Genomic DNA, 9,480 nt, shown 5'->3' with positions numbered 1-9,480 from the left:
GAGTTCTCTGGTGGCTGAACGGTCCGATACGAGAGTCACAGACCCTGTCACAGGTGGGACAGACATTCGGCGGGGGAAGGGGTGGGTGGGGCTGGTTTGCCGCGCGCTCCTTCCGCTGCCTGTGCCTGACCTCTTCACGCTCTTTGCGTCGAGACTCGAAGGGCTCAACGCCCTCCCGGATGGACGTTCTCTACCTCGGGCGGTCTGCGGCCAGGGTCTCCCAGGTATCGGTGGTGATGTCGCACTTTACCAGGGAGGCTTTGAGAGTGGTCCTTGTAACGTTTCCTCTGCCCACCTTTGGCTCGATTACCATGACGGAGCTCCGCATAGAGCATTTGCTTTGGGAGTCTCGTGTCTGGCATGCGAACTATGTGGCCTGCCCAGTGGAGCTGATCGAGTGTGGTCAGTTCGATTGTCCTGCAGCCTACAGCTAATAGGTGATGATATTTTATTTTCCTGTTGCTTTAAACTCTTACGCTGGTAAAAAAGAAGAGGCCTTGTGCCTGCTTTTTTACCAGTGTAAGAATTTGAAGGGCATTCTCTGGGCAGAATGTGATCCATTTTTTGTTGGTACGAGTAAGGGTGTATCAATGAATGCATTCTGGACCAATCGATCGCAACACTCGGAAACGGGATAATTCCCCCGCGGCCACTCGAATTGCACAAGCGGTACACGGTGTGTGGAATTCTGCACCGCCTGGCGTTAGTTCACGGTTTAATGGGTCTCGACTGCACAGCACCCTTCAGACCAGCTGTAACACATTGCCCTTTGCAGGCACATCTGTGCGTGGGCGCCTCGTGTGTCAACAGGAAACCCGCAGCCAGCTTTTGCACCGGGCTGGATTTTCCAGACCGCTATTTTTAAACGCACGTTCTGCAAGCTGTGTGCATTTCACGTCGCTTGCGGGCGCAAAGACCTCCCGGCAAAGCGTCAGTGTGAAGCTGGACAGCAAACGCCTCAAGTCGCAGACAATGCATCGCTTAGCTCCCTGCGTGCTCGCCCTTCTCTTTCCAGGTCAGTCGAATTTGCTGGTAATCCATGGCGGAACTGCGGCGTAAGATCAGCCGAGTCGGAGATTACGCGCTGCGTTCACTGATATTAGCATCGTGCAATATCTCAGGCTGGTGGGAAATAGACCTAATGTCAATATTCTGCATCTATTGCCTGAGACGTTAAACCGAGGCCCCGTCTGGTCTCTCAGGCGGACGTAAAAGATCCCACGGCCACTATTTCGAAGAAGAGCAGGGGAGTTCTCCCCTGTGTCCTGGGGCCAATATTTATCCCTCAATCAGCATCTCGAAAACAGCTGATCTGGGTCATTATCACATTGCTATTTGTGGGAGCTTGCTGTGCGCCGTGTTTCCCACATTACAACAGTGACTACACTTCAAAAAGTACTTCATTGGCTGTAAAGCACTTTGAGTCCAGTGGTTGCGAAAGGCGCTATATAAATCCAACTCTTTCTTTCTTTCCCTCTCTCTATCTCTTTATCTTTCTTTCTCTCTCTCTTTTTCTCTATCTGTTTCTCTCTCTTTCTCTCTATTTCTTTCTCTCTCTTTTTCTCTATCTTTCTTTCTCTCTCTTTCTTTTTCTCTCTCTCTTTCTCTATCTTTCTCTTTCTCTATCTTTCTCTTTCTCTATCTTTCTCTCTCTCTCTCTTTCTCTCTATTTCTTTCTCTCTCTTTCTCTCTTTCTTTTTCTCTTTCTCTATCTTTCTTTTTCTCTTTCTCTTTCTTTTCTCTCTCTATCTCTTTCTCTTTCTTTTTTTCTCTTCCTTCCTTCTGTTCTCCTGTTATTGGCTCAATGTTAACCCTCAGCATTGAACTCAATTAGAAATGAGGCTCCTTGAACACGAGCGCCTCTCTCACCGTTCACTGCTTTGTGGGTTTCTTGATCTGAAGCGGTGTTTATTCCTCTTGTAACAGACCCCGTGGTGACCATGTTCTTCTCTCAGTTATTGCCCCCCAGGACTATTTCGCCCAGAGTCCGTCGGTCCAGACTCTCTCAGTTGGCAGTACCTTCAAGGCGGATTGTCACACTGGTCAGTTGGTATCTCGAGCTGTGCAGTGGTATAAGCAGCAGAACCGAGGACCTCTCCAGAAAGTTTACACTGTGAGAAACTACAATATTCCTGAAGGGAGGTTTTCCGGACAAATTGACGACAAATTCAATATTTACTCTCTGATTGTGAACGAGGTCCAGGGGAACGATTCAGGGGTGTATTACTGCGCAGCTAAGAAATCTAGTCTATTGCACCTTATATTCGGAAACGGCTCGAAATTGCTCATTACAGGTAAGAATTCGTTTACAAATTTCGTTGTAAATAACGAGCGATTTCCGTCGAATATTAATCCTCCCCAAATTCGGCAGGGTCTCCGGAAATACAGCTCTTAACTCCGCCGCAGGACGAAATTCCCTCGCTGGCGAGGGTCCCGCTGCTGTGTCTGGTCAGAAGCCTGACTCCCGATTCCCTTCCCGTCCGCTGGACTGTTTCGGGACGGCTCGCCGAGGGACAGAGCGACTCCGGGACCACCGAGCCGGACGGGACGCTCACGGTCGGGAGTCACCTCAGCGTCTCGGCGGAAACTTGGCGGAGTGGCGCTGTCTGCACTTGCGCCGTTCCGGTCAATTCCACCGACAATTTCATCAGTGAAAGCATCTCATCGCTGAGCGGTAACTATTCTCCTTCACTAATATCTTCAATGGTGATGTAAGAGATCATTGTTAGCCCTGTCACGTTATACATTCAAATTCTCTTCCTTTCTGCAAATTCGTGTGTAAGTATCTCAATGATTTACCTCTCCCAGATCTCTCAATGTTTACCTTTCTCAATTATAAGGTCCTTCTGTCCTGCTAGGTCATATCTACCTGCTGGGAGAGCAGGTATATTCCTGGGCGATCCATGGGTCAAATTGGAGAATAATATACTGCCATTTCCGGTGGATCACGTCCTCGCTCGATGCCATTCACAGTACATTGTCTGTCCATGTTACCCCTCCCAAACTGAAACACTTAACACTTCCCCGCTTTGAACCCCACCGGCCGTGCTGACGGCCATTTCACCAACCCGTCTGTGCTCTCCTGCAGCCTATAATTATCCTCATCCTGATCCACTGCTTTACCAAGTGTTGTATTATCTGTAAACTATCTGTCTGTTTACCATCTATCCGTCCGTCCAAATATAGAAACATAGAAAGTAGGTGCAGGAGCAGGCCATTCGGCCCTTCGAGCCTGCACCACCATTCAATATGATCATGGCTGATCATTCAACTTCAGTACCCCATTCCTGCTTTCTCTCCATACCCCTTGATCCCTTTAGCCGTAAGGTCCACATCTAACTCCCTCTTGAATATATCCAACGAACTGGCCTCAACAACTTTCTGTGGTAGAGAATTCCACAGGTTCACAATTCTCTGAGTGAAGAAGTTTCTCCTCATCTCGGTCCTAAATGGCTTACCCCTTATCCTGAGACTGTGACCCCTGGTTCTGGACTTCCCCAACATCGGGAACATTCTTCCTGCATCTAACCTGTCCAGTCCCGTCAGAATTTTATATGTTTCTATGAGATCCCCTCTCATTCTTCTAAATTCCAGTGAATATAAGCCTAGTCGATCCAGCCTTTTTTGATATGTCAGTCCTGCCATCCCGGGAATCAGTCTGGTGTACCTTTGCTGATTCCCTCAATAGCAAGAATGTCCTTCCTCAGATGAGGAGACCAAAACTGAACACAATATTCCAGGTGAGGCCTCACCAAGGCCCTGTACAACTGCAGTAAGACCTCCCTGCTCCTATACTCAAATCCCCTCGCTATGAAGGCCAACATGCCATTTGCCTTCTTCACCACCTGCTGTAGCTGCATGCCAACTTTCAATGACTGATGTACCATGACACCCAGGTCTCGTTGCACCTCCTCTATCTGTCTGTCTGTGTCTGTCTGTCGATCTATCTATCTGTCTATCCATAAATATATCTGTCTATCTGTCTATCTATTGATTTATCGATGTATCTATCCATCTATCTGTCTGTCTATCCATAAATCTGTCGGTCTATCTATCTATACACGTATCTATCTATTTATCTATACATCTGTCTATCTATCTATCTATCTATCTATCTATCTATCTATCTATCTATCTATCCGTCTATACATCTGTCTATCTATCTATCTATCTATCTATCTATCTATCTATCTATCTATCTATCTATCTATCTATCTATCTATCTATCTATCTATATATCTGTCTGTCTGTCTGTCTATCTGTCTATCCATCTGTCTATACATCTGTCTGTCTGTCTATCTGTCTATCTATCTGTCTGTACATCTGTCTGTCTGTCTATCTATCTGTCTATCTATCTGTCTATATGTCTGTCTGTCTATCTATCTGTCTATACGTCTGTCTGTCTATCTCTATCTATTGATGTTGGGAAGACTTGGTATTGAGTATCTAACCCTCGTGGACCCTGGAAGATGGTATTGGGTCTCCCTGAACCTCCTGCGAGAAGCAGAGGGCTTGGGTTACGGGATTTTCTTTTAACTAAGAGGCTGTTTTTCCCCCTTGTGTACAGGGCTCCCGCTGCACAGCGACTGTAGTTTATGGGTTTTGGTGACTTGCTCGGTGGCGCTTCTCCTCCTCCTGATGGTGACGGTGATGGCGAGCTGGAGCTGCAGGACCCGGCAGTCAGGTAGCGGCGGTCGAGAGGCGCGGCCAATCTATCCAGTTACTGTGTTATTTTTTTTAATTTCAAAATATACTTTATTCGTATAAAAATTTGTACAGTACATTCAAAAGCAGTTCAGTACATTTAGCTGCGGTCAGCAATCCCATACACTACATTTGGGTGCTGACGGCAGTTCCGTTCGATACATTTCTTTGCTTTTCAGTTCAAGTACAATTCGGTACAATACGGGATACCTTGTAGTACATTCGACAAATTACATTACGTGTGTCACTATACAGTACACGGAATGGGTGACGGTACATTTACATTTTTCTTTTCAACGTGCATTACGAAACAGACCTTACATTGTACATGACACTACACAGGTGTTTACAGATCATGGTGCTCCATGGACACAAAAAAGAAGTTACAAGTACGGCCCGAGGGGAGTTTTGTACTGATTCCTGCCCCTGGGTTTACCATGTCAGAAGGGCTTTAAACTGCGGCCCTTCCCCACCGTGCCTTTGCGGCGACTGCACCGATTTTAAGTGCGTCCCTCAGCACGTAATCCTGGATCGTGGATTGCGCCAGTCTGCAACACGCAGACGTGGACATCTCCTTGCTCTGGAAGACCAGCAAGTCTCGGCAAGACCAAAGAGCGTCTTTGACCAAGTTGATGGCCCTCCAGCAGCAGGTGATGTCTGTCTCGGTGTGTGTCCCTGGGAACAGCCCCTAGAGCACAGAGTCCTGTGTTACAGAGCTGCTCGGGATGAACCTCGACAGCAACCACTGCATCTCTTTCCAAACCTGCCTTGCGAAGGGGCAAACCTGAAGGAGATGGGTGACAGTCTCGTCCGCCCTGCAGCCAACTCGGGGGCACCGTGCCGTGCTGCTGAGACGCCGGCTGTGCATGAAGGCTCTGACGGGTAAGGCCCTCCTCACCGCCAATCAAGCTACATGTTGGTGCTTGTGTGACAGCTCTGGCGATGAGACGTTCTGCCAAACGAGTTCGACAGTCCGCTGTGGTGAAGGTGCTCCTAACAGTGCTGTTAGGGAGGGAATTCCGGGATTGTGACCCAATGACCTATGCCCAAGTCAGGAAGGCCAAATCGTGAGGGGTCCAGACAGAGAGGAACTGTTCTCGTTGGGAGAAGGGTGGAGAAGCAGAGGACACAGATTTAAGGCAGAAGAAGCAAAGGCGAAATGAAGAAAAACTATTTTTAAGCAGCGAGTGGTTAGGGTCTGGAACATACTGCCTGAGAGGGTGGTAGAGGCAGACTCAAACGTGGCTTTCAAAAGGGAGTTGGATAATTACCTGAAGGAAACAACGTTTGGCTCGGTGCATGTCAGCGTGAAATGTGTGTGCATTTAGACTTAGATTGCATTCCCTTTATTTCAGGTAACACGGCCAGCGATGAGAAATTCACGGATTCCAGACCAGGTGCAAGAGATAAGGAGGTGAGAGTGAAAATAATTGTCTTTGCTTGACACCTTGCAGTTACCTGCACTCATCCTTAATCCAACGGTTAAGATTCATAGTTAACGATTCTATAAAACTTTGCATAATGAACTCCGCAGGAAAGCAGTTTATTTTGATAGAACTGCAAAAACAGATTACAAAATATCGGTCTATGTTTTAAGTTGCCGATTATATATAATTACAAGTTGACAGAATAATCATAGAATCACAGAAGTTTACAGCGCGGAAGGAGGCCATTCGGCTCATCGTGTCCCACGCCGGCCGACCAAGAGCCACCCGGCCTAATCCCACATTCCCGCTCTCAATCCGTAGCCCTGTAGGTTACGGCACTTCAAGTGCACATCCAGGTACTTTTTAAATGTGGTGAGGGTTTCTGCCTCTACCACCCTTTCAGGCAGTGAGTTCCGCCCCAGACCCCCACCACCCTCTGGGTGAAGACATTTCCCCTCAAATCCCCTCTAAACCTCCGCCCAATTACTTTCAATCTATGCCCACTGGTTGTTGACCCCCTCTGCCAAGGGAAACAGGTCCGTCCTATCCACTCTATCCAGGCTCCTCATCATTTTATACACCTCAATCAGGTCTCCCCTCAGCCTCCTCTGTTGCAGAGAAAACAACCCCCAGCCTATCCAATCTTTCCTCATCGCTAAAATTCTCCAGTCCATGCAACATCCTGGTAAATCTCCTCTGTACCCTCTCTAGTGCAACATTCTGGTAAATCTCCTCTGTACCCTCTCTAGTGCAATGTCCTGGTCAATCTCCTCTGCACCCTCTCTAGTGTAACATCCTAGTAAATCTCCTCTGTACCCTCTCCAGTGCAACATCCTGGTAAATCTCCTCGGTACTCTCTCTAGTGCAACATCCTGGTAAATCTCCTCTGCACCCTCTCTAGTGCAACATCCTGGTAAATCTCCTCTGCACCCTCTCTAGTGCAACATCCTGGTAAATCTCCTCTGCACCCTCTCCAGTGCAACATCCTGGTAAATCTCCTCTGCACCCTCTCTAGTGCAACATCCTGGTAAATCTCCTCTGCACCCTCTCCAGTGCAACATCCTAGTAAATCTCCTCTGTACCCTCTCCAGTGCAACATCCAGGTAAATCTCCTCTGTACTCTCTCTAGTGCAACATCCTGGTAAATCTCCTCTGTACCCTCTCCAGTGCAACATCCTGGTAAATCTCCTCTGCACCCTCTCTAGTGCAACATCCTGGTAAATCTCCTCTGCACCCTCTCCAGTGCAACATCCTGGTAAATCTCCTCTGCACCCTCTCCAGTGCAACATCCTGGTAAATCTCCTCTGCACCTTCTCCAGTGCAACATCCTAGTAAATCTCCTCTGTACCCTCTCCAGTGCAACATCCAGGTAAATCTCCTCTGCACCCTCTCCAGTGCAACATCCTGGTAAATCTCCTCTGCACCCTCTCCAGTGCAACACCCTGGTAAATCTCCTCTGTACCCTCTCTAGTGCAACATCCTGGTAAATCTCCTGTGCACCCTCTCTAGTGCAACATCCTGGTAAATCTCCTCTGCACCCTCTCCAGTGCAACATCCTGGTAAATCTCCTCTGCACCCTCTCCAGTGCAATCACATCTTTCCTGTAATGTGGTGACCAGAGCTGCACGCAGTACTTCAGCTGTGGCCTAACTAATAATACAGGGGCTAAAAGCGTTAAATTATTAAGACAGGTCGCACAGACTAAGCTTTTATTCCCTGGAGTATAGAAGATTAAAGGGCGATCTAATCGAGTTGTTTATGATGATTAAAGTGTTCGATAGGTGGATAGAGAGAGAAATGAGTTCCTTTGGCGGGGTGAGTCCAGACCAAGGGGACGTCACCTTAAATTTCGAGCCAGACCGTTCAGGGGTGATGACAGGAAACACTTCTTCACACAAAGGGGAGCGGGAATCTGGAACTCTCTCCCCCAAAAAGCTGTCGAGGTCAGGGGTCAGTTGGAAATGTCAAGACAGAGGTGGATCGACTCTTGTTGGGTAAGGGGATTAAGGGTTAGGGAACCAAGGTGGGTAGAGTGAGTTAAGATACAGGATCAGCTGTGGATGCAGAGAGGATGTTTCCACTGATGGGGGAGACTAGAACTAGGGGGCACGATCTTAGAATAAGGGGCCGCCCATTTAAAACTGAGATGAGGAGAAATTTCTTCTCTCAGAGGATTGTGAATCTGTGGAATTTGCTGCCTCAGAGAGCTGTGGAAGCCGGGACATTGAATAAATTTAAGACAGAGATAGACAGTTTCTTGAACGATGGCGATAAGAGGTTATGGGGAGCAGGCAGGGGAGTGGAGCTGAGTCCATGATCAGATCGGCCATGATCTCATTAAGTGGCGGAGCAGGCTCGAGGGGCCGAATGGCCGACTCCTGCTCCTATTTCTTATGTTCTTATCTTATTGAGTGGGGGAACATGCTCGAGGGGCTGAATGGCCTCCTCCTGTCACTCCGTTCCGATGGTGATGATGTGAGCCGCGATAATGGTTTCTGTTTTCTCTCATAGACTCTTTACGCCCAACTGGCATTTAAGGCGGATCCAACAGTCCGACAGGAAAGGAAAGTGAACAGCTCATGGATATGAAGCATGGTGGAAAGTTTCCTCTGAAACCATAGAAACGCTAGAAACTTACAGCCCGGAAGGAGGCCATTACGGCCCATCGTGTCCGGGCCGGCCGACCAAGAGCCACCCAGCCTAATCCCACTTTCCCGCTCTTGGTCCGTAGCCCTGTAGGTTACGGCACTTCAGGTGCACATCCAAATGTGGTGAGGGTTTCTGCCTCTACCGCCCTTTCAGGCAGCGAGCTCCGCCCCAGACCCCCACCACCCTCTGGGTGAACAAAGTTCTCCTGAACTCCCCTCTAAACCTCCCCCCAATTACGTTCAGTCTATGCCCCCTGGTTGTTGACCCCTCTGCCAAGGGAAACAGGTCCGTCCTATCCACTCTATCCTGGCCCCTCAGCATTTTACACACCTCAATTAGCTCTCCCCTCAGCCTCCTCTGTTCCAAAGACAACAACGCCAGCCTATCCAACCTTTCCTCTGAATATAAGAACTCTGTCGATCTGATGCGCATTGATCAATAATTAATCGCAAGAGGAAACTGACCAACGCAGAACCATTGTAACGCCGATTGGAGAACCTTAACGCCGAAACACCACCGGTGCAATTTCAAGCCGCTTTGCAAACGGGGAATTCTGCGGGAGCTTCGAAACATGTCGAAATCCTCTCTTGACCCATCATCCGCTACTCCGAAGACGACACGTCGCCTGCCATTTCCGTTCAGTCCCGGCTTGTCTCTCCTCGCTTGTATTGTTCTTAAATGCATTGTGCTGTCTGTGAGC

The sequence above is a fragment of the Pristiophorus japonicus genome, chromosome 30 (assembly GCF_044704955.1).
Source record: "Pristiophorus japonicus isolate sPriJap1 chromosome 30, sPriJap1.hap1, whole genome shotgun sequence".
NCBI lineage: Eukaryota > Metazoa > Chordata > Chondrichthyes > Pristiophoridae > Pristiophorus > Pristiophorus japonicus.
This window is presented reverse-complemented; position numbering follows the sequence as displayed.